The sequence below is a fragment of the Diuraphis noxia genome, unplaced genomic scaffold (genome assembly GCF_037042655.1).
Source record: "Diuraphis noxia isolate RWA-SAM2 unplaced genomic scaffold, SU_Dnox_SAM2 contig0005, whole genome shotgun sequence".
Lineage (NCBI taxonomy): Eukaryota > Metazoa > Arthropoda > Insecta > Hemiptera > Aphididae > Diuraphis > Diuraphis noxia.
The window spans coordinates 7,960,767-7,987,943 of NW_028301715.1; the positions used below are offsets into that span (position 1 = coordinate 7,960,767).

General features: G+C 28.2%; 3 long non-coding RNA genes across 3 annotated transcripts in view; 1 reads left to right on the forward strand and 2 right to left on the reverse strand.

The window, feature by feature from the left end:
• Positions 1-1,103: 1,103 nt before the first annotated feature.
• The window catches only part of LOC149054856 (uncharacterized), a 50,179-nt gene continuing 24,105 nt past the window's right edge, over positions 1,104-27,177 (reverse strand). The window contains exons 2-4 of the long non-coding RNA XR_016192128.1: positions 6,199-6,296; positions 2,496-2,617; positions 1,104-1,304 (exon numbers count right to left, since the gene is read on the reverse strand). This is a non-coding gene — a long non-coding RNA (uncharacterized LOC149054856). The remainder of the gene's footprint in view (positions 1,305-2,495; positions 2,618-6,198; positions 6,297-27,177) is intronic.
• LOC149054857 (uncharacterized) lies at positions 12,581-13,664 on the reverse strand. The gene is made up of 2 exons (XR_016192076.1): positions 13,361-13,664; positions 12,581-12,825 (listed from the first exon to the last, which is right to left on the reverse strand). It is a non-coding gene; the product is annotated as an uncharacterized LOC149054857 (long non-coding RNA).
• On the forward strand, positions 25,097-26,165 carry LOC149054858 (uncharacterized). The gene is made up of 2 exons (XR_016192129.1): positions 25,097-25,380; positions 25,921-26,165. It is a non-coding gene; the product is annotated as an uncharacterized LOC149054858 (long non-coding RNA).

Here is a 27,177-nt window from a genome sequence, read left to right on the forward strand (position 1 = left end):
GTTTAAATTTTTTACCATATCATAAAACTTACCTAAAAAGTAGAAATATTTATTGGAATTGATGTGCACAAAAACAATAAAAAAAATTTCAGTCAATTATTTTGAACGTCGCCGTCGCGGCGCGTCATCATTGTAATTAATTTTTACTCTCACTATTTTATTATAATGTTATATTCCGATTATCAGCTGATAACATTATCATAGATTCTTTGGTAAGTGTTGAAGACAGAGGCTCTAAGAGCAATTCAACACACGACCGCACTTGAGCAACTTATCGTTCGATTCCGAACAGAGGAGAATAGCACGCGGGCAAACAACAACAATAACAAAAAAGCAACAGCAATGTACGGCCGTCGAGCATGTTTTTTATTATTATTAATATAATACAAACGAAAAATTTTGATCACACATATTCGATATTGTGAGCACAGATTAAAAACGCCGATCGTCAGGTGTTTCGAGAACAAAAATTTAAACGAGTCATTTGAATACAAAGTCGATGCACGAAAAGGCTACGGCGAGTGGCGCGAAAAAGGCGTATTTGCGCGAGATCACGCGCGTCACCGAAAGAGAAAGAGCCGAGCGCGGTACCGTATTCGACACAACACCCTATCGAAGATATTTTGACGCCTAAAAATAATTCGTTGCACATTTTTTTCTACCTTTCATATTTAGAACTGTATAGCTTTTTAGTTCAAGAAAAACTGACAATAAAGTATTTATTTAATATTAATTATTATCATAAAGTTTTTAATTATGATTTTCAATTTTTTTTTTACTGTACTATCGTTTATACATTGTAGTCACGCATCATGATAATAATAATATTGTGTAACATGGTACAGATTTTATGTTAAGATCTCGATGAATTATGGTGCCTGGACTAATTGTTATGTCTGCGTTCAAACCCGTGAATTTGACATTACAGCTTCGGACGTCCGGTTTTGAATTATAAATTTAGAAAAATGCACATAAATAAACACACATAAAATTGCACTTAAATATTTTTATACCATTATTAAATTACCTATTTGGAAAATAGGAACGGTTTAAGATTGTATTTAAAATATTTAAAAATCATAATAATAATGATACCATCAATATAAGTCATTATAAAAGATTGTTCAAAAACAATTTTATTTTTTTATTACATAATAATATGGATTATTATTATGGTATAAATTATGCTTTTCTTGTATCCCTCGGTGTTTTGGTAACTGCAGTTCATTGTCTTCTATTGGTTTTCTAGGGTTACATTGTTCGGCGACCCGTTCTTGTGATGTTTTGCGATCTATAATTCCAAACTGAAATATAACACGCACTATAGTTACTGCAAAATCGATGCACTAAAATTTAATAAAAATTCGTAACACCAATAGCCAATAGGTAGCCTATCAAACTATAATAAACCATTTATAATATTTCAATCTATTGTTCCGCGTATTATTATATTATAAAACCAATGCTAATACTGTCGAAAACATAAATAATAATAAATCAAATGAGAATATCAGCCACATCTGTGCAACAAATGAAAAACCAACTATACAGGGTGTCCCGCGAGGATTTACCCATTGCGATATCTCACGAAATAATGGAGATACCAAAATTCTGGTTTTATTATAAGATTCATAGGGATATGAACTACAATTACTTCATTTTTAAATTTATTTTAATGTTTGTGTAAAAAATTTAAGAAATATATTTTTTTATTTAATTATTTCCAAAAAAATTAAAGATGGTCATTTTGTAGAGTTTATTTTTCTAAAAATATTGACTTTTCAAAATTTTATTTATTAAGAAATAAAATTTGATTATAAATGTATAACTATTAGGAGCACGGATAATATTCGGCCGGCCGTATGGGAATGCACGAGGCGCGGTGGGTCACATGTTTGATGTTTGATTATGTGTGTATGTGTTAAATAATTCGCAATTTTTCTCGAAACTAAAAAAAATATTGAAAATCGGAAAATTAATGAAATTAAAATTTTGAAACGTCAATATTTTCAGAAAAATAAACTCATAAAAATGGCTATCTTTAATTTTTTTTTGGAATAATCAAATAAAAAATGTATTTTTTAACTTTTTTACCAAAACATTAAAATAAATTAAAATATGAAATAATTGTAGTTCTTATCCCCGTGAGTCTTATTACAAAACCAGAATTTCGATATCACCATTATTTCGGGAGATAACGCAATGGGTAAATCCTCACGGGACACCCTATATAACAGAATGCGATGTGAAGTGGTATACTAATTATTTTCCTTGAAATTTCATCTTAAGAAAAGTTAATGCCGTCAAAGCTTAAGATTATTAATAAAAATACAATCAATAACATCTTATAATATTATTTTTATTACTATATAGCAACATATTAATACTGTGTGTCTGCGTTTGGCCAGCAACAATTAAAAACTAAAACAACTATAAACTAATAAACTGTTTCCAAACATCTAAAAAAAAATTTACATTTGCAATAACTTACTTACCAACATGACTTTACGTGAGATTTAAAACAGAAGACTTCAATTTCAACAAGAGTGGAGACGACTAACGATGATCGATCGGACTTCGGAAACATTGACGATTGAATCAACAGGATCTCTGCATTCTTATTTAATCAAAATAATTTACACCATATTATTTACTAAATTTTATTGATCTAAAATTATATTCGTTGGAATAATATTATCATCATTGTATGTATATCCGTTATTTTTCATTATACAATTATTATATGATGGACAAATATATATTAATACATTAGTAATGAACAATATTTTCATTGTTGTTTGTTACATTAGATAGTCACATTACAGTCAAAACAAAACAAATTAATTATTCAGAACAATTATTTATCTTGATATATACTTTTATATCTTTTTTTTTTTTTCAAAAAGAATAAAGCTTATCATGAGAATTTACAATCTGTACATTATGTACAATAAGTAAATATGATGTGGTAAAAATAAACTTTATATAAATATAATATTATCATAAATGTTAATAAATAATAACTAACACACGTCCGAACATAGTTGGTTATAATTGTTCTTTGTGGAACTACCGCTGTGCAATAAAAAATAACTAACACAAAAATTATGTAGATACGAACTTTTCCAAGGAATATTCGAAAGAAATTTAATTGCTAAAAAACAAATGCTCAAATAATAACAAATAAACACGAGAATAAAAAAAATAAGAGATAGTTCGTATAAATTTGTCTGACACCCAAAACAAAAATAAACTTGTCTCGAACACGGAAATCGGAACTCGTTGAAATTCCTATAGACGAAAAACAATATGATATTAAATCACAAAGGTGTAGGTACGTAATAACAATACAATTATATTTAAAAGTCTACAGTCAATATAATGTCACAAGTCAGAAGTCACTTGGCGTTTTATTTTGAAATATATATTTTTAATGAGCATTTTATTTAGTTATTTTTCAATGCAAAAATATGTGCTACTGAATAAAATCAGTTCGTGCGTTCATAATGTATATCATCAGATACGTTTAAAATTAGATCCACACGTGACCCGTTCACACAAAAATAAAGCAAAATACATAAATCGTTAATTGATAATGTTCAGATACGACTTAAAACATTATAATATTATGATGTATGCAGTGTCTCTTGCATTTTCGAGCATCCGTCGTGCTAGCAGAAAAATAATAATTATTATTATTATTCGACGGTCGTCGGGCGGCTGTACAAAATGTAATTATAACATTTTTTATATTATTATTTTTTGCGATTTACACGTGCCACGTGTTATAGTTAACTAAAACGGCTGGTGGTTAATTAAATTAAAGTTGCAGTTGATGAGTGTTTTTATGTTTCAGAACAACGATGAGTGATTTGCGAACTGAACGATGTTTTTTGGATAATGATTATCAATAATAACGTGTGTAAGCATTTTTTTTTTTTTTAAATTATTTGTAAACCATTTAGATTCGAAATCCGAGGATTTTATTAATAATAATATTCGCTAGTAATTCTGGGATTTTTTCATCGTTATTTTAATATCTACCTAGCTTATTATAAAATGGTTCAGAAGTTCAGCGGTATTTTAAAATAAACATAAAAATTCTATTAAAATATATTATTATTTATTACCAACCGGGTTGGTAATCGGCCGGTGCGTGTATTTATGGTTTTTCCGCCGAATGACGCGACGCCCGACGATGCGTTTGTTAACATAAAAATATGTTTTCTATTTAATTTACCGTAATAATGTTATATTATGTTTTAGGACTAGGAAGTTGTTGGTGTTTGCATGTTTTTTTTAACCATTAGATTTATTGCCAAGTGAGCTAGAAATTCATGCCAAGACACTATGAAAAACATACCTATCGAAAGTTTATAGAGCACAGTTTTGCATATTTAGTGATTTTTAGATTTTAGAGCATATTTCCGTAATTTATGAAGATTAGGTATGAAAATTCGTAAGTAAAAAAATAAATAAATTCATATATTGAGAGAACTTACTAGTAATTAGTTACTAGATATTCTTTTAGCGTGTTTTTCAAATTTCCATTTGGCATTGAAAACAATATTTTCCCCTATTGACTAATATAATATATTTATTAGCTAGAAGAGCTAGAGAAATTGAATATTATGCAAAATATCTGAAATAGAAATAACTGCTATCGAAATGCGATTATTTTTATAAATACTTTTCTTGTTGAATAATTCAATGATTTTTTTTGATGGCATAAGTAGACCTACCGCCTTGATATAATTGCCAGTTTCGACTTAAACTTCCTTGTTAACTGAAACTTCGTTATTCTTGCTTCAATAATTACCTATACTATTTTCATTTCATTATACCGAAAATCAAACAATCTGCAACAAATCGTTTAAATCAGCGGTTCTCAATCTTGTTTTTTCGCGTACCACTTAAGTATATTATCAATCAGTCGCGTACCACTGATGATTAAAAATATCAACAATATCAACGATTATAACTATATGATATCTTATTTATTGACGTATATTCCGTGAAATCTAACTGAATATTATCTGAATATTAAAAAAAACACACATTGTAAAAGTCATCGCTATTCGCTACGCTAAGAATCTAATATTTGTTTTTAATTTTCCATCCTATCACCGAGCGGCCTTCCGCGTACCACCGTGGAGTCTTTCGCGTACCAATAGTGGTACGCGTACCACAGTTTGAGAACCGCTGGTTTAAATAGTTTTATGTTGGAATATCGTACACTGTGTACCGAACACATCACTTTCCCTTTTCCATATTTATAATAATTTTATAAAATATTTGTGCAAATGAACATTTTGTGGAAAAAATAAAATATAAATGCATACTTGTACTTTTTAAACACACAAGTGTATGCATAGTTAGTATTATTTAATTGCAATAAGTTCCAATCCCTAAATATGTATATTAGTACAAATGATAAACCGTCGTCGTCGGTTGTTAACGATTTTTTATTTTTTATTAAAATGTTGTACACTGTCGATATAGACGCGTTTTTACACTTTTATAGCGCAATATTATAAAACATTATAATAATATTAGTATCGTCGAAGTGTAGGCATAGACTTCGGTTCAAATATAATAATATTGCGATAAACCATTATGAAAATACGCGAAAATAATAAATGCCTGTCAATCATCGATTGTATTGTTGTGTATATAACTATTAAATCACATTATAAAGTTTCAACCATAGTTTTATCGTAATTACTAATTAGTCATTCATTATGATCGCAATACGCTTATTTGTTTACATAACAATACTATTTTATTATACGAGTCAAAAACTTTAGCAAAGAATAAATAATACACAAAATTATGGAAATATCGCCTTGCGAATAATAATCGTATTCAACTGTCGTCTGTATTATATTGTGTATTAATGGAATCATTATTTATGGTGTAGCTTTTTTATAAACTGCACAAGGTGGGAAAAGATGAAATAAAATGTGCCAAATATTACGGGTGTGTTCTCTATCGAATTTCCAGTAGTTCTTTTTTGACTTGGTGTTTAGATTAATAAAAAAAATAAAATAAATGTCCATAACACATTAATTATTAATATCACACAAACATTATATTATGATCACGTTGGCCCCGTACAATGAAAAATTAAATTAAAATCATTTTAATAATAAACAATTGTCTGTTACCAAACTAATAAAAAGTATCGCAATGACTTACCTATGAAAATGACGTAGCGTATTGTAATATGAGACTGCAGAAAACAGAAAGCTGTGATTTCATCAAAACTGGAGACTACAACGATGATCGATCAGACTCTGAAACATTGACGACGACTAACAGTCTCTGCACTACTATTTATGCCGAAATAACTTATCCCCCTCTTAAAATTAAATGTGTATTAACTCAAAATTATTATTATTGCTTTATATAGGTAATATACCTATATATATATATATATATATGCATAATTGTTAATGTTTATCAATCGTTTGTGTTTGTGTTTATCTTTATATTTTATTTTATTATATTTTATTAGATTGTACCCCGTGGTATTCTCGTCGTACCGTTGTTTACGGGTTGTCACTTTCACGATTACGCCGTAAGGTTTTGATCTAATTTTACTCATAATAACAATAACATAATATTATTATAAACACAAACGAATGAAACGAATGTACTAAAATACGATGTATTACAATTTATCAATAATTGTGTCTCTTTCGTTGCACTCGGAATTATAATATTATACAATGCCACTTACCTCGTAATGGTAATATTATTGTTATTGTCACACTCGGGCCAAAAGATTAATTTTCCGGTCGAAGCGTTGGAAAATTACCTTTTTCCGTCTAGCGAACGGTAAAGCGTTTTTTTTTTTTTTTTTTGTGCAAGCAATCGATGGTCGTAATAGAATTACTGCCCACATTAGAGTAATGCACATTAATTAAAATTAATAATATATTATCAAATATTATTTTAGCTGCAAGTGTGTGGGTTACTCACCCGCACTGCTTTGCCTGTTCGGAGACAGCAAATTCGTGACTAAATATTATAGTATCTGTGGCTAGTACGCGAAGGAAATAATATTTTAGTCTTTGGCGAAATCTAGAATACCGCCAGAGACTGAAAATTTACATAGCTCACTCCCCCCTCCCTCTAGGCGCACAATTGTAGTTGGTCGTTTGACGTGTTAAATATTTTTTAACCTGACAATATTATTACAATATACAATGTCACACTGTGAAGTACCTATACATTGATGCAGTTCGTGATGTATCAAAAAGTGAATATTACATGAAAATTGCAATCATTTTCAAGTTTTCTAAAATCACTGTCTACAAACAAAAACGTAATAGAAGAATTTATTGGAGTAGACAAATTATTATTACTAGATTTTTCATTATAACGTTCCAAATAACGACCTCGTCGTAATAGTAATAAAACGTATTAAATAAAAATCATTCATTATAATCTACATAATATTATTTTTTGTATAATAAAATTTACAAACATACTATAACAACCTATGTATAGGTACGCGGTTTTTGGAGACGGTGCAGTGATCACGTGAACATTTTTCGTAATATCACAACATCGGTCTGGCAAATATTTTATCGAAAACTCCTATCAATCGTTAAGACTTGTCACATAATAATTTACGTAAATACATTATGCACTTTTGCCGGATCTATAATTATGAACAGTTCTAATGTGTACGACAAATCTTTCAACGCCGAACCGATAAAATTTGCTAATTTATTCTGAATCGATAGTATTATAATACCAAGTTTAAACTATGGGACATAATAAATTGTTATTTGTTCTTGTCGGCCGTATTATTTTTACTTTTTAGTTGTCGACACACACAACGGGAATCGATAACATTATATTTTCAAAATACTAAAATCATCCATTATATTATTTATCTGCCTTCATCGGGCGTGGTACTGTCGATTTCGAGTTTATAAATACTATCATTGATTATAAATACTATTGTGTAAATTACTGTATGATATTGTTTACACAATATCATAAATTCATAACCATCACAATTAAAATGTTGTACAATCAGTGTGTATTTGGGTTTTTTCTATCGCCCAAGTCCAAGTACCCGTGAAGGCGTTAACCGACGTTATCGCAAAACGTTTTTTTTAGAATATTATTGTCGCCAATTATAATGAATATTATTTGTTATAGTTCTCCAAATAATAGTTATACATTTATAATATTTTCTACTGTGGAATAAATAATATTATTATAAAACGTAAACGGAGCAATAATAAACAGAGTTTATAAGAACAATAAAAAATAATAACAGCCACGCGTATCAGTATGCGTCGATTCATTCTGCACGTTTCGCCGTTTACACTACAATATTCTCTTTTATGAAAAAATGGGCTGGTAGCACAAAGAGAGAGAGAGAGAGAAAGTCTTGGAGAGTTCTGAAAGTCCTGGGGCCAACGCTATCAGTAAAAGAAGCATACAACTTAGTTCGATAAACCCAGTCATAGAGAAAAGTTTAACAACAGAGATAATAACTTTTTTCATAAAAAAATATCACAGCAAATATTGGCTATCAGTTGACTGTAGTAAATTTCAGCAACAAATGAATACCTGTTTAAAGAAAAGAAAAATTAGGTATAATATGAATAATTATTTTACTAATTGTAATTGCTCGGAGTAGCGTTTTTCGATGGCTGATATAGATAGTCGATACCAGAACGGGCAGAACGTAATCATCAATCAATAAGTGCAAACCGTGATCCTAGCCTTACTCTATCTTTATAATACGGAACGTAATACTACAACACTGCCCAAAATATTGGAGGAAAACAGTCATAATATTTTAGTCGAAAATAACGTGCAGGAAAATGGAACCTCCAATTTTTGTGGTAACGACATCCGTGTGGCTGCAGACGTCGGCGATGAGTACCTATATATTATTATTGTTTTTAACGTCCGCATTTTTAAAGGCCTTAAATTCCGTTAAAAAAGTATTTTTTTTTAACTAGTCTCTATACATATACTACCAACTGCTATACCATACTATGTTCGACTACTCAGTGGAATGCTCACGAATTAACGACTCGGTTAATATTATTATTAATACCATATTAATGTGTAGACGACAGCTTAACGAGATTATTTTTCGATAGTGCTTTTTTCGATCAGTTGTAGATTTAAAATTCAAACAATATAAAATATTATAATATTCAAACAATCGAGTCGGGCATTAAAGAGATTATAATATTATTAGTCGAGTGAAATATTATATTTCCAGCTCGCCGTCGATATTACGATGATTAAAAAAATAATAATAATAATACAAAATATAATATATTATTATTATAAATTTATACCATTTGCATGATGCATGCACTATATTATACGTTTTAAAATCAATTGTACACTATAATCAACGATGCAAACAATGCATATACAAAATACTGAAATTAAATTGATTGACGGGCATTATTGTCGATTTTATGACGGTTTCACATTGTTCGCTCGTTTAATAATGATAAATAAATATAGCCGAGTTTACCAGCTTATTATTCACCTTTATTACCGAAAATTACATGTCGACGTTGCGCCGTTGCGAATGGCCTCTAATAAAAATGCAGGTGCATTTTACAGTGCATACACTTGCGTGGTTGCGTACTTTTACACTATTTAGTATTGAACATCGATTTCAGACGATGTCGCGCCATCGACAAAAGCGGCAATCAACGCGTTTGAATCAAGTCGATTAAATCATTTTTCAAGCATCGCGAAAGACCAAAGACTCGCAAATACTTATTTTGTATGATCAGAACTGCATTTCCATTACGTGCAAAATGCATACAGCCTACGTGCAGCAACTATTGACCCCAGTGGCGATGGCGGCTCGTGAGGTCCGCTACAGGATGTGGTGCACAGATATTTTCTAACCCATCTCCCCCCCCCCTCCTAAATCCTATCGATCTTTTCAAAATTAAAATTATATCTATTCAATGCTGATGAAATATTATGAAAAGAATATATAATCTGCTCAATGCTTAATACATTATGTACTTATATCTTATACCATATAAAACAAAAATTAGGTCTATCAACTAACAGTTCAATAATGAATATAAACTATTGTTCCAATAGTATTATGTACAAGTGGTGGTCTTATTTTTTTCACATTCGAACACAGTTACGTGAAAAAATCATATATGCCGATAACTCGGGCACAATCCATTTGAGCGGACGAGTGGGTATTCAAGCGGAAGACTTGTGGACGAATCGGTTAAAAAATTGATCACTTGAAACTTCACGCGTCTGTTGGCCAATTTCCGTTTTCAATAATATTTAGGTTAGGTTAATTTATTTATTTATTATCAATTTGAATGATGTGCGTATTCGCTTAATGAGCAATATTATAATATGTGTACCGAGTACCGCGACTATGTATAGACGTTTAACAATATACTATTATAGGTATACTAGTGCGATTTTTTTTTTTTTTTTTTATTTTCATAACACTTACCGTTTTCAGCACAATAATTTTGATGTTTGTATTTTCCATTGCAATATTGTTCATTAGTACAATATAGAATATGCGTTTTTTACAAATGCAAGTGAGTCAATACGCACACGTATCATTAATAGGTCTATCAATACTTGTTTTATATCTTAGATATAAATAGAGTTTTTGAGGGAGTGAAAAACTATAATTTTGCACCACTTACATTTTCTATATTTATAATGTATAACCAGTACCAAACTTTTAAATATTTATAAAATAATGACAACAACGATAATGTAGATGATAATTATATCAATCATGATATTATGTGATACCACAAAGTAGGCTATCTACTACTATTTTTGACAATACCTACAAATACTGCGTCATGTGAACGAAATTTTTCCTGCTCGCGAAATCTTACAACACTTACCTCAGAACAACTACGGGACAGATATAGCTATATTGCAAATTGAAAGAAATCGAGTTATACGTTTCGAAATTATAATTGACAAATTGAATGCAGCAGCAACTGTAGGAAAATGGTAAACGCTTAAGTTTAATTTAACGTGTTAATCGATAATATATTTTATTAATATTTATTATATCGATGTAATAAATCGCAGCCTTGTCTAGGTAACTATTTATTTAATACAATTTACTTAGTTCATATTAAAGTTATACATACTGATAATTTTGTACACAATTTCGATCGAGGAACTGAATTAAGTTAGAGCGGTAAATACATTTTGCACCTTCTGAATTTTATCGAAATTACGCCCATGTTTTATACTAATACTATTCAACGGTAAAGAACAGTTGTTGTCTGTAGACTAATAAATGTCAGATTTAATATTTTATAATATGTATAAAAAAAATTGTGACCGTTGTTGTTGTGCTTAAGACCTATAACATGTTTATCAATTATAATTAGTTAATTTTTAAGTATTCTATAATTGATAGACTTTCTCCAGGTGAATTATTTGAAGAGAGGAAGTTATCTGATACATTATGTGCTCTTAAAGTAAGTAATAAAGTGTGCATATTATTATATAGTTTCCCTAGTGCGTACGAATCAGATTGTACACTTGGCCTCAATAGTAATTTATTAATTTATTAATGAGGTACTGTTTATGATGCGTAGTGTTGAAATAATGCAAATCGATTCCGCGGGTACTCTCTAGTATTACATTACATTATTATTTATAGTGTTCCTAGTACCTTCTAGATTTACATTTTACCCAAAAAACATTTACTTAAAATATCTATTTGTTCATTAGTCGTGTAAGTAATACATAACTGTAACCTACAATAGTACAATAATATGAGTAATATGAAAAAATTAACCTTAAAATACTATTACACCAACGTTTCCAGTTCACGTTAGAATATATATATAGGTATGAATTTTTATTTTTTTCCATATCGTTATGAATTAAATTTTAGTAAATTATTATTATTAGTTATTTTTAGATAGAATAAAATGTACAAACACGATGTACGAATGAATTATTAAAAAAAAACAAACCTTAATTGAACTAAAAATCAAAAATGGTAATTTTTATGAACCATATTATATTATATTATATTAATATTATACGACAAACTCGTTCATAACAAATATCATCTGTAAGACATTAGAATTATTTAAAAATGAAGTAATAGTAATTTAAATCAATTAATTTGATGTATGTTCGTTAAATTATTTTATATACCTATACAAACCAAAATAATGATTAATAAAATACTTACAACAATTGATTTAAGTTAATTATTTTTGTACATAATTAACGTGTTACTAGATAAATATGGTATAGGTATATGACCTATTTAGTGTACATTACTAATTAAATTATAATTTATGATTTTAATTCCTAGGACTAAAATGTTCATCTCTATATGTATACATTTTACAACGATCAAATATTTAAATTACAATTTTACCAGCGAGTATAATATTACGCCAAAATACGGTCGTGCTTGTAGCTATTTAAAAATAAAAATATATAATGGGATGTACCATAGTGCTTATTATACCATAAACCATGTTAAGGATTATTGTCCAGAAATATAAACGGGAAAAATTATCCAAATAAATAATACAAATTTATTATTATAGTTGATTTATTTTTTATCAAAATAAAAAATGTTTACAGGTCCATTGTATGTACCTGTTCATTTTTTTTGAACATAACGAGAATTGTTTGAGTTAAGCTGGTTGGCGCGGTTGTCGAGATTCGCTTGATCCTGGGATCCTTGGTATCCAGCAGGACGACCCTGACCGGTTTGCGTATGGTTTGGGTTGCACTGATTAGTGCGGTTTGCTTGATTGCTTGATTTTTGATCCATATCTGAAACAGAAAAAACAATATTTTTAATCATGTAGATATATTCAATTATTTTATTGCCAATTAAAAAATTAATAATAAAAATTCATTACACAATATTATAAATCTATAGCTTGGTAAGATTATAGTAAATTTAAATATTTTAATAATATATGTATTTACTTTACTACTCGTATTAATGATAAAATTAGCAACATATTTTTGAACCTCAAAATCAGTGATTGAAATATCTATTTTATTCTTATCGGTGCGACGGTGCGAGACAAAATTAAAAATTAAAAATATATAAATCATATACTAAGTTTAATAATTTAAAACTGTAAATTAAGACATCAAAATCAAAGTCTTAATGTTTAATGTCGAGTACCACACTTGGTAAAAAAGTGTGAGAAAAAATGTTTTTAAAAACACGATCACCGTTTTAATTTAATTTGTTCGACTCTACGTGGTCCAACGGTTCAAGTTTATAATATTTGAATAATACAAATAATTTAAAAAACTTGTATCAAAAATTATTAAATGTAATTCAATGACTTACTTGTAAGCTTGAAAATTTGGTTCAAACAGAAGACTGAAGACAATTTCAACGAAACGTTAAAAATTACGAACTGTGCAGTGACAACGAAATATTAACATATGACAATCGAGCAGTCGCTGCTCCCTTATTTATATCAAATCATATCCCCCGCTTTGAACGCAATATTTTGACTACGATTTGAAAACAATTATAAATTATTTTAAATAATATGTATAATCTTTTATTGAGTTAAAAAATGTGAATTGATTTCTATGGAGTTCGATTTAACCGATTTTATTTTTAAACAAAAGCGTTCGGTGTTGCTAAAAACTATGAAAAATAAAATAATTACGATAATCTTTATCATATTTTTTTGTATATAGTTTAATATAAAGGGTCACACGTCTCTTAAAACGCTAAAATATGTAGATAAAAAATGAGTACAAAGAAATGTTTAGTATATTGAACAATAATAATATTATCTTTATTTTTTTTTTTTTGTCGTATTGTTGTTTCGCAGTAGCAGCATGTTAATTTCTTTATTATAATTGATAAATTAATATATAAATAAGATAAAATTGAAATAATTTAATTAACGTTTGATTCATAACACCCAAATAAACTCGTACTGGAAATATAAACAATTTATTAATATTATAAAATGTATAGTATATTATTTACACATTACAATAAACACATAGCACATTTTATGCTCAGCAGATCACGTTTAGCTCCGTTAGTTTAAAATTTAGAGTAAATTGACGTCTTACAAAAATTAAAGGTAACATTATTATCGAGGGCATGACGTAGGCTTTTTATCATATTTTAATTTTAAAGTGAGTTATGTGTATTTTAAAATATACAAACAATTTAAAATTTTAAACCAATGTATATGCCAAAACTGTGATTAACCCAGAACTCTGCAGACAATTAAACAAATATTGTAATTATAATTTAAAATGTCAGTAGTATACTTGAAATTCATGAATTTTAGTTTTAATCTCAGATGTTTTAAACATAAGTAAAAATAATATTAACAAGTACGAAAATTGAATTATTCGGAGAAAATCTAATTGCCGACGAAATAAAGACTAATAATACTTACGTATGTAGGCAATAAACAACTTAAAATAAGGTTCAACCATGAAGGAATGTCCATCGCGCAAATAAACTATTATAAAAAAAAAACATCTCGTTTGTCTCAAACACAACTTGTTAAGTTTCGTATAGAAATAATGATGTTCTTAAATTTTTTTTTTAGCTACCTACGCCGTTGAAATGAAACAAAAATAATATGCAATACCATTCATATCACGCCTATCGTTATTATTCTAATTTTTATATTTTTGATTTGGTTTTGTCGCGCGTCGAGTGAGATTCAATGCTGCTACCGACGATATATATTTTGGACGCTTCGAACTGATGTTTTGGAAAACAAAGTTGCTTTAGTTTAGCGACTGAGAGTTTGATTTGGCGTAAGTACATTTTCTATTTAAACGTTTTACTCTTCCTTTTTTCCCCCGAGTTTCTTTAATCCCGTTTTAAACTGCTAAGTTGTGACTTAAAACTGTAGACATATATTATTAATTGACTCATTCTATAAGTTAGTTCTATCGGTTTAGTGACATAATCTCATAATCTGTTAAGCTTTAATTCTTAAAAGAAATGAAAAAAAGGGTGTCAACGGTTAATCATTTTTGAATTATACAAAAAAAAAAAAAAAAAACACAAAATTGTTTTGGTCAGAAACTTTTTTTTGCCTTTTATTATTAAGTTAAATATTAAAATTAATGAAATTCGTCTATACTGTTGACCATATAGTATTATCTAAACCCTAATTTTCTACCAGAAATCATGTGGTCATCAATATTCAACCAAAAAACATTTATACTTTTGAAGGGGTAACGTGAGACACAAAATCTTATGTCATCTAAATACTATAATACTGTAATCCATCATCGATGTACTTGAAACTTGGATGTTAAATATTAATAATAAGTGTATAGCTATCAATAAACTTTAAGCAATTGGAAATTTCAATCAAAAAAATTAAAATAAATGTTTACATGTGCAGACATTTACGAGCGCCCGTTTCTCCGTCAGAGTCGTGACGACACGATTTTTCATCCATCAGGTCGACCGTACTACAGATCAGACTACTCTACGGTGCGTGAGAGTTTTTCGTGTGAAAAACGTGCTTCAAACGAAAAATTACGCTTTTCATTTATGAACGGTGTTGAACACACACACTATAATCATCACTGACGACTAGAAGTAAGTTTTCCCTGCAGCGTCTGGTCACGGCTTCTATACCGTCACTACCGGTCCGGAAGTAGGTCGGCTGTTCCTGCACTGCAGTTTGCCTATACCTTCAAACAGAGGAACAGCGGTGCCACGTCTGACGCCGACATATTATTGTACGCCGGCTGTCGTTTGAGCATCTCTATTGTTAGTCTTTACCTTTTTTGAGAGATAGTTGCGCATCATTCGATTTTTGGGTTACCTATATATATCGTTTGCGCATTGGCCGTTTAAAAGGTCCTACATCATTTGCGTATCAATATTATTCAACAAGAGAAATGAAAAAAAGGTGATGTACACCCCAATCGCAAGTTATTGTTTTCTGACTTTGGTCTTAAAATAATTTGCCATCTCTAAACTTATTCACGTGATATAAAATTTTCAAATATTGCATATTATGTATAATCATGTGATATTATACAATGTACCGGGTAAAAATGTAGTTTTGTAGAATTAAATTTTCGAGTTAATGGTTGTTAAAATTTGAACTTAAAATGTTTAAGTATATTAATATTATTTGGGACAGACGATGCGCAAATGATATACGGCCGCTGACCTATATCCAAACCGATAGTGACGCTATAGACCGTCGGCCCCCGTCCGGATTTTACTTCGGGGAAAACGTGCCTTGACGCCTATGTCTTTAATGATCGCGGATGAATTTTATTCTGACCCAGATGGTCATAAAATAGTATGATGAATGATGATGATGCTGTTCCGAACGCGGTGGAATACAAGCCGTTTAGATTTAAGTCGCATTTGCGTATTATAATTTATAGGCCACGGTGTAACACAAATTCCATGGGCAGTAGCAACGAAATGTCTGCACGTTGCCTAACCAATGACTCTCAATAAAGAGTAGGGCCCTACATGTATTTTATATTACTACTATATAGGTACTTAGATATTTTGGAATATTAAGACAACCGATGATTTGTCGGGACGAAAACTGAAGTGTCGGAGTCTACTGTAATAATTTGTCAAATCGTAAACGAAAAAAAGAAATGTCCAACTATTCAACGAAAATAACATAATTATATGTTTATAATGTAACAGATAACATAATAATAATAATAATAATATTATCATCGATCTATTATTATTACTATTTAAAGACCAGACGAGACGGCGAGACGATATGGTTTTTTCCCCCATCGGGTATTGAATAATGAATATTACGGCCGAAGATGAAGTTCTTACAATGCTATAATATTATTTTATATCTTATTAATGTTTGTTTACCATTGTCAATTTTTTATATACTTTATGCCTATATATATATATACATGTATACAATAGTGTATCACTATATAGCGTATAAACAACATAAACTATAGTCGATGCACACGATAATACGATATCGTAAGTTTAAAAGTTGTCTGAACAATGCGACGGTTATTATTTAGATATTATAAATATTATCATAAACCGTCGACGCCACTCTATTGTATTTCATTAATAATAATATTATATCGATAAACACACTCGTCGCCGGGTATCGTTGAAACGAAATCATTGAAAAAATCCAACAACAAAGTTATTTTTGTGAAACAAATTATTTGCATTGGTCATATCACTATATCAGATTATTATTGACTGTATTATAATTATATATTAATGCAATAATGCATATCTAATAAATCAAATCGGTTTTTTTGTATATAATGTACATTGCATATTATTATTCAACATATAAATATAATACTTGTAATAAAATAAAATATGAAATTTTTGAATCGTGGCCCGTGGCCCGTGGGTAGGCCGGAACCGGAATATAATATTTTTATAAAATTGTTCTTTGCTGTAATATACCTAGAACTTATAAAAATGTTAAAAGTACATAGGCACGATTTTTTTTTATTTAACAGTTTTTGACAACAATTTTTGAATTCACGAAGACGTTCAAATTAATTTTCAGGTAATTAAAAATGTTCAATTTGTAATGCAGAGGCTAGAAAACGTAATACACGGTTCCTCATAAGTAGTTTTTGTTAAGTTCAAGATTTTGTAAACACAATTCCAAATTAGATAAAGAAAAACAATGAATACAAATTCCAGTTATTTTGTTGTGATTCAAAAATATTATTCTTGAGGACATGACATGTAAGCAATACTTTTGTAGTGATATTTAACGTACAAAATGTCAAAACAAAATAAAAATGTTATCCAGCCATTTTTTCAATACCAGTCAAACGAATAAGCAAAATATTTTCTTTAAATTATGCTTGTCTATATCTTAAAAATCTGCGAATAATACAATAAACAATCAGAGGGCAATAATATCAATAAAGGTAGGTACACTTTTATTATTTAAATATAAAAATCGAAATATTATAACAATATATGTATATTAATATTTAGTTAGATCATTAAATAAATCCCAGTCAAGTGCCACTAGTAGGTAGCTTCTTATCTCATCTACTCGTGTTATTTTAGCTCTTAGCATATATGCTTATTGACTATTGTACACCAACTGTACAGATTGTATAATATATTATTGTGAAAATAAAAAAAACATAAAAATTTTTAAAAAAAAACTGTTAAATATTGTGTTCGTATTGTATTTTTATCATCGCCTTTTGGTTTGCTATTGTCGTTCGTTTAAATGGAAAAAAAAATTGAAAATCAGAAATACGCAATAAAATATACGTTTGAATTCCAAATATAAATATTAAAAATGATTAATAATCTAAATTATAGTGATGTTTATATTATATTTTTAATGTAAAAAGTTCTAACATTCATTGTATGTAGTATCTTCATTTTCAGGCGTTATTGTTTAGATTACATTGGTCTCCATGATTATTTAATAAATTTGAACGATATGTGACGGCCCCCTGATATGAGTGCGGGCGTCCTGATCCATCTTTTAGATGGTTAGAGTTAACTAGAGTACTTAGATAACTAATTTGATAATGAATGATTCTAACTATTGTGGTCCATTACTGAAACAGTTTAACACTGCTATAATTGTTAAAGATAATTTATATAATATTTGTACTTATTACTTATTTTCAAGTTACAAAACTATAATTAATTAGACTATTAGTTTACTTTAGTTATGAATTTATGATCTAACTTACAAATATTATAAATAATCGATAACCTAATACAATGTGTAATTACTATAGACATAAAAGGTAAGTTGTGTTATGAATAACAGATTAATATGTATACTTTTCAGAAAAAATATTGATATCACATTGTTATTTGGCTCAAAAATGTCTCTGACATTTTTTATTTGATATTTTATTCAATTTGTTTTTTTTTTTTTGGTAGGTAGGTAGGTATAAAAAATTCGGTTATGTAGGACTATGAAAATTAATAACATAATCTGTAAGGCCCACATCAAAGTCACGTGTGTTGTAGGTACCTATAATTATTATTCACTCACAGTCATATAGAAACAAATTAAATTAAACTTTCCCATCGCACAGGGACGTTTTAAATTAAATTATTTTTAAGGACACAAATTCTGTTTTGTTTTAATTTTTTTTGCAGTCTCGGTGTATTATTATGATGACAAAATGAATAAAAAACAACCACTTACTGAAAATTAAAAATCTGATGCAATAACTGCCGAAAATAAACTTTAACTGAAAACAAACTCCCAATAAGAAACTGGAAACGTCATTGATTATAACAAAACGAAAAAAGATGATGAGAAGCAGTCAGCAGACAAAACTTGGAGACTTTGACAATCAAGCTCACTTTTATGTTTAATGATTATACATCAAACTAATTAACCCACCGCTACTCTTTGAACGCGTAGTATTTTTTTTTAAATTTTTTTTAACGATTGTACCCGTACAAGAAGAGTTAAGTGTTGTAATATTATCATTGTTTGTTACCATTAAATAATGCCTTATCATTATAATCATTATAATGATATGTAGGCATATTATGTATTATATACATAAATATAATAGTTAATAATATAATTCCTGTTTTGTAGGTTAATAAGTGTATAACTAAAAAGTGTGTAAGATACTCGGTTGAGTGGATAAGTATTAAATACTGAAGTCACGACAATCAATTCTGAAATCATGAAAAATAAATCTGGTGAATAGAGAAAATATAAAACAAAACAAAAAAACTGTACATATTTTAATAATTTAACCCTATTTCAGAATAATCATGTATTTATGCTAATAAATAAAATAAAAAATAGGCATCCCTAAATTAAATTAATAAATGCACATTTATTTTTGATAACTCAGGCAATCTAATAAAACTGTTTTTTTTTTCTTAACTCGTTTATGTTTTTTAATATCAATTCATTATATTTATGTAATGTATATATTATGTATGTATATATGTATAATGTATATCTGTATAATATAATATATTATAAAAAAAACCAAAATTCTATAAATATAAATTGAGAAATAAATAGTTACTTAAAATAAAAATTAAGTAAGATGGGGACAATAATAATTTGAGTTGCACCAGTTTCACCACAAACTACAGCAAAGACACAGAAATGCCACGCTAACTATATATACATATAGTTTTTATGCGATGACCACAAATTAATTTTTAAATATAATAATATTATATGTAAGGAATTGTATTTTTATGTGGTTGTTTTTGAAACAAAACATGGGCTAGTTTCTAGTGCCCTTTATTTGCAACTTGTCAGGCAAATACTAGTAAGTACATAACACGTTCTTATTACTAATGGAATTATTTAAATAAATAATCGTAAGTGAATGCTTAGACCTCTCTTAGTTAAAATAAACGCTCCACAGTCCACACTTTAATAGGCACACCATGTTATAAAGTTTTACTCAAACTGATCTGGATGTATAATAGATTTCAACTATAAGGTGTAACAAAGAAAGAAATAGGTACTTATATAAGGTAATAAAATAAAAATAACAGTTTATGTAATCTTAAATTAGCATAGCGATGTTTATTTACAACAGCTAAAGTGTCACTAATGGGTGGCTCCTTTAATCACGTCTTTTTCGTCTGTTTTATTTTTTTGTGTTATATTCCTCGCATATACATATTGTGCCTAAATTGTACAGATTGCACCTAATGAAATTAAAAAAAAAAATAATAATATAATCACTGTTTTTAAAATGCCACCCCCTTTCCACCCCATCTAAAGTTATTACTTTTTATCAATAGTAGCTAAAAATAGCAAGCAATAACTAAGAAAACAATTGTAATAGAATGCCTACATTAGTCAATAGGTATCCCAAATTCAATACATTTAGTGAGACGACAAGTCGATATTTGATAACAATTACAAATAATAATAATAATTATTATTATTATTATTATATATTATGTCAAACTTGAGTTCCCAACTTTATTATAATATGTATTATTGTATTAAATATAAATGCTAATACAAATTTTTACTTGTAAGTATAGTATTAATATTGTATTAAATTATTATGAGAAAAAAATCCCACACGATTCTTTCTCAACAGACGTAATTTTAAATATTTATACGTTATAAATTATAATATATTATTATAATACGCTATAATACAGTAGAGTTGTAGAAATAAAAGCAATTAAAAATCCCATAATAATATTATATGAAGTGTTTTTTATATTTATAAATCAATAATGAAACGAACATAAAAAAATAATTGGAATTTTAGAATAATGGTACTCCGCAGACGACAATATTGATAATCATTTTTTTTTTTTTTTTTTGGTCACTCCTTATAGTTATTTTTATGCGGATAGTTAACAATATAATATAATATAGTAAACTTAATGTGTTTTGCTTTGCTTGGGAAACTAGCTGCAGTAAACCAAACAGTTATTCCTGACAGTCTACGAGGAGTGATAATCGGGTAACGCATGTAAAAAAAATACTAAAACTAAAATTAATTTCATCTATACTTACACAATAATAATTAAACATATTGAAATGGATAATTCGTAGATAACATTATTTTAAATATTAATAAGGTTTCCAACGAAAAATAAATAGCAGATTACATGAATAATGATTTTACTTATATCATGATGTTTAGTTTATACTAGCTGATATTTTAAAAAATGCAGACAGAATAATATTATACTGGTAAACTATATAGCATAAGATAATATAGTATAATATAAGATAATTCACAGATATGATTGTTATTATTCATTTAAACTACAAAAAATATTTAAACAATTGAGATATACGTATATAGCTATATATAATAATATAATATAACTTTCGGGAACGAAATTTTTATTAATAAGACCCTATAATTACAGATTTTTGGAAGTTCTTCCACCGGGAGAGTTTCTTCATTTTATGAGTCATGTCTTTTTCATATAAGCGTATTATCACGTTTACTTATTGTTTGACATAATATTCATGAACATAAGAAAATTTACAATTAAAAAAAAAAATTATTTTTCTGTGCAGTTGTGCAGTATCATTTGAATTTTTTTTTTTGTTCATCAATTTTACGATAAAAGATTTTTTTTTTAATTTGAAGAATTATACGATCTATTTTCTATACCATAGTACAATAAGTAATAATAATAAAAATGTACAGACAATTAACAGGAATAAACACATGAGAAGGGAATCACACATTTGTGACACCTCTTACATTTATAAGTTTTAAATTTAAGTTTTCAAATCACGGCACTATTTCCTTTTGAGGCGTCCTTTTGTCTGGTAGGGTTACCTGGAAGTGTTAGTGAAGCTAACTCGTTGATTAGGAATAACTTGAAGTTTGGCGTGGAAGCGTTTGGTAGTAGATAGCAGCTGTGTCTTCGATGGAAGATAATTTGAGGTCGGAGTTTAGGGTCTCGTTCGAAAAGAACCATGGTGCACCAGTGATTAAACGAAGAGACGATAAAAGTTATAAAAGTTGAACATGCGCAGACATGCAGTTTTCGTCTATTTTGGTTACTTAACTAATTCTTGATACTTTGTCACACAAAATCGTTTTTTATATCATATCGTATTACATTTTGAATTAGTCATTAAATATATATTTTGGATTAAAAATTTTTATTTTTCTAGAAATTTCATTAAAATTATACATTAAACCCCAGAAAAAAATGAGTGCGTGGCGTTCTCTTAAATATATTGCGCATCACACGTTGAGACGGAAAATGTAAAAGTTTGTGATTTTTTTTTTGTTTCGAATGATTATTTAGACTTGGAGACACTGCAGGTATTAATTTCATGAACGTGTGTATCATATTATGTGCATGTTGATATTTAATTGCATCATTGCCGCGTGTACAAATAATATGGCATATATTTGTAATTTGATGGATGAATTTTGTTAAAATTAGAGTTAAGAATTGTAAATAGTGATCATGACTGAATTGGATCACGGTGAATGGAAGCAGTTGAGTGTTGTTGGATAATGAACCTAGTCGAATGGTTTAATACAGGTGATAAGCTAGTCGAATAATTTGATTTAGGTGATTCAAGTGAGTAGAAAATATCTATTTCTAGAAGACTCACTTCGTCAATAAAACGGAATTACGTTTAATCTGACTGATAATGATTGTCAATTTGAAAGACAAAAACAAAAAAAAAAACTGTCAATATTATTATTATAATACATATTTGGTAAGATTGATGATACATGAAAATGTAATTATTCATAGAACAGATTTATCTAAACTGATGAAAACGTCATAGAAATGCGTCGTCGTTTTTGGTGGTACGAGTATAAAAATGATGTGATGCCATTAATAATAATTTACTGCGAAAAAAAGTTATGACGTGATCGACATTTTATTATTATTGGTTTGTAAATAATATTATCACAAAATTAATATAGTCATTGATAAAAAAAAAAAAAAAAAAATATAATAATATTATCGTGTACGATTTTTCTATTATTATTCTGATTTTCAATACATTAAATTTTTTTCGTTCACGTTATAAATCGTAATACGTATAATATTACGTTTCGGTCGAAGTAATGCATTTGAGACAAATCTTATACTGGGCCGAGTGGGCCATGTGTGTGTACACGTGTTTTAAATAGAAAATTGAATTTTTTTAAACGCTCGCCGATCTGCAACGGTGGGCGCGCGCAGGGAAATCTAAGTGTTTCGTCGTAGGTACTTGTAAAATGAGTTATTCTACCCAAAGACGTCGTGAGATTTAAATGGTTTTTTCGCGTGACGTAAACGTCGTAAACACATCACCGATCTACGTGTCGGTAATCCAATACAAAATTATTATTATTTCAAGTTATAACGAAATAATATTCAATGCGCACAAGAGCGACTGAATCGCGTGACGTATCGTACCTAACGGGGATTTCGTGACGAAAATTCTGCGTGTCTGTCAAGGGATGAGAAGACGAAATAATGGTGATACGGTGTTTACCGATATAATTTTGCTTTTTGCACAGTGTGTATGGGATGGAGTCTGCAGGGTCTTCGCTCTGTATGTAATGTAGTATGACGTCGCCCCACACAGAAGAGATAAATAAGCTTTGAGGATCTGCGTCCAGATTTTTAAATATCCCTCTCCTTACTGTTGCCCCCCCCCACGTTCATGAAAATTAAAAGTATCGATTAATTTTATTTTATTTGTATGTTAAAAAAAAAAAAAAATAAATATTTCATTATCTTTACGGCCCATGGTACAAACTGTACTCCTCGTTATGGTACCCGTCACTATTAATATTCAATATTCCATCATCAATATTATTATAACTACATATTAATAGGAAGGTATACAATAAGTCTTGTGAAAAATAACACATATTCAGTTAATGTTATTGTATCATTAGATATGAATACATTCATATCGTATAAAAGTAAAATTCATTTTAGCGTTTTATTTTAATTTTATTCAATATCCAATAGATATCGATAATTTCCAATAAAAAATTTAGATAATCTTCTCTTTTTGGTCAGGGAAATATTATCGACCACTACGTACAGCATATAGACTTGTGAATTATGGTTTTTATTAAGATAATTTGATAGTTAATCATTAAAGTTTCATAAGTTAATCAGTAATATACTGATATTAGATATTTTATAATTATAGATATAAGATTTATGCTATTTACATATTATCGACATGGTTAATACGTGAAAATTATATGAAAACTGGAAAGATTGAACAATATTTTTTTGAAAGGAGAATAGAACTATTTTTTTACACTACATTTATATTTATATAAGAAAATATTAGTAAATTATTATTATTTTATTATGTACAATTGTATAATAAATACTTATGTATATAAAATGAACAAAAAATAAAGTAGGCTAATAAACATTTGTATTTGAAGCCTTTAATCGATAAAAAAAAAAAAATAAAGATAATATTATTATTGTTCAATATACTAAACATTTCTTTGTACTCATTTTTTATCTACATATTTTAGCGTTTTAAGAGACGTGTGACCCTTTATATTAAACTATATACAAAAAAAATATGATAAAGATTATCGTAATTATTTTATTTTTCATAGTTTTTAGCAACACCGAACGCTTTTGTTTAAAAATAAAATCGGTTAAATCGAACTCCATAGAAATCAATTCACATTTTTTAACTCAATAAAAGATTATACATATTATTTAAAATAATTTATAATTGTTTTCAAATCGTAGTCAAAATATTGCGTTCAAAGCGGGGGATATGATTTGATATAAATAAGGGAGCAGCGACTGCTCGATTGTCATATGTTAATATTTCGTTGTCACTGCACAGTTCGTAATTTTTAACGTTTCGTTGAAATTGTCTTCAGTCTTCTGTTTGAACCAAATTTTCAAGCTTACAAGTAAGTCATTGAATTACATTTAATAATTTTTGATACAAGTTTTTTAAATTATTTGTATTATTCAAATATTATAAACTTGAACCGTTGGACCACGTAGAGTCGAACAAATTAAATTAAAACGGTGATCGTGTTTTTAAAAACATTTTTTCTCACACTTTTTTACCAAGTGTGGTACTCGACATTAAACATTAAGACTTTGATTTTGATGACTTAATTTACAGTTTTAAATTATTAAACTTAGTATATGATTTATATATTTTTAATTTTTAATTTTGTCTCGCACCGTCGCACCGATAAGAATAAAATAGATATTTCAATCACTGATTTTGAGGTTCAAAAATATGTTCTGTTGCTAATTTTATCATTAATACGTGTAGTAAAGTTAATACATATATTATTAAAATATTTAAATTTACTTTAATCTTACCAAGCTATAGATTTATAATATTGTGTAATGAATTTTTAATATTAATTTTTTAATTGGCAATAAAATAATTGAATATATCTACATGATTAAAAATATTGTTTTTTCTGTTTCAGATATGGATCAAAAATCAAGCAATCAAGCAAACCGCACTAATCAGTGCAACCCAAACCATACGCAAACCGGTCAGGGTCATCCTGCTGGATACCAAGGATCTCAGGATCAAGCGAATCTCAACAACCACGCCAACCAGCTTAACTCAAACAATTCTCGTTATGTTCAAAAAAAATGAACAGGTACATACAATGGACCTGTAAACATTTTTTATTTTGATAAAAAATAAATCAACTATAATAATAAATTTGTGTTATTTATTTGGATAATTTTTCCCGTTTATATTTCTGGACAATAATCCTTAACATGGTTTATGGTATAATAAGCACTATGGTACATCCCATTATATATTTTTATTTTTAAATAGCTACAAGCACGACCATATTTTGGTGTAATATTATACTCGCTGGTAAAATTGTAATTTAAATATTTGATCGTTGTAAAATGTATACATATAGAGATGAACATTTTAGTCCTAGGAATTAAAATCATAAATTATAATTTAATTAGTAATGTACACTAAATAGGTCATATACCTATACCATATTTATCTAGTAACACGTTAATTATGTACAAAAATAATTAACTTAAATCAATTGTTGTAAGTATTTTATTAATCATTATTTTGGTTTGTATAGGTATATAAAATTATTTAACGAACATACATCAAATTAATTGATTTAAATTACTATTACTTCGTTTTTAAATAATTCTAATGTCTTACAGATGATATTTGTTATGGACGAGTTTGTCGTATAATATTAATATAATATAATATGGTTCATAAAAATTACCATTTTTGATTTTTAGTTCAATTAAGGTTTGTTTTTTTTTAATAATTCATTCGTACATCGTGTTTGTACATTTTATTCTATCTAAAAATAACTAATAATAATAATTTACTAAAATTTAATTCATAGCAATACGGTAATAAATAAAAATTCATACAATTAACTTCCTCAAGCAAACCAATATTTATAACCAAATCTAAACATGTAAGCAAACGTAATGTAAAAATAAAATAACCAATGGCCTTTGTTGCCGAAGTTGTAAACGATCAATAAAAAAAAAAAAAATCATACCTTTACATATTATAACGTGGACTGGAAACGTTGGTGTAATAGTATTTTAAGGTTAGATTGGGTTATTAATAATTTTAATATTTTTTCATATTAATCATATTATTATATCTAATATTGTAGGTTACAGTTATGTATTACTTACACGACTAATGAACAAATAGATATTTTAAGTAAATG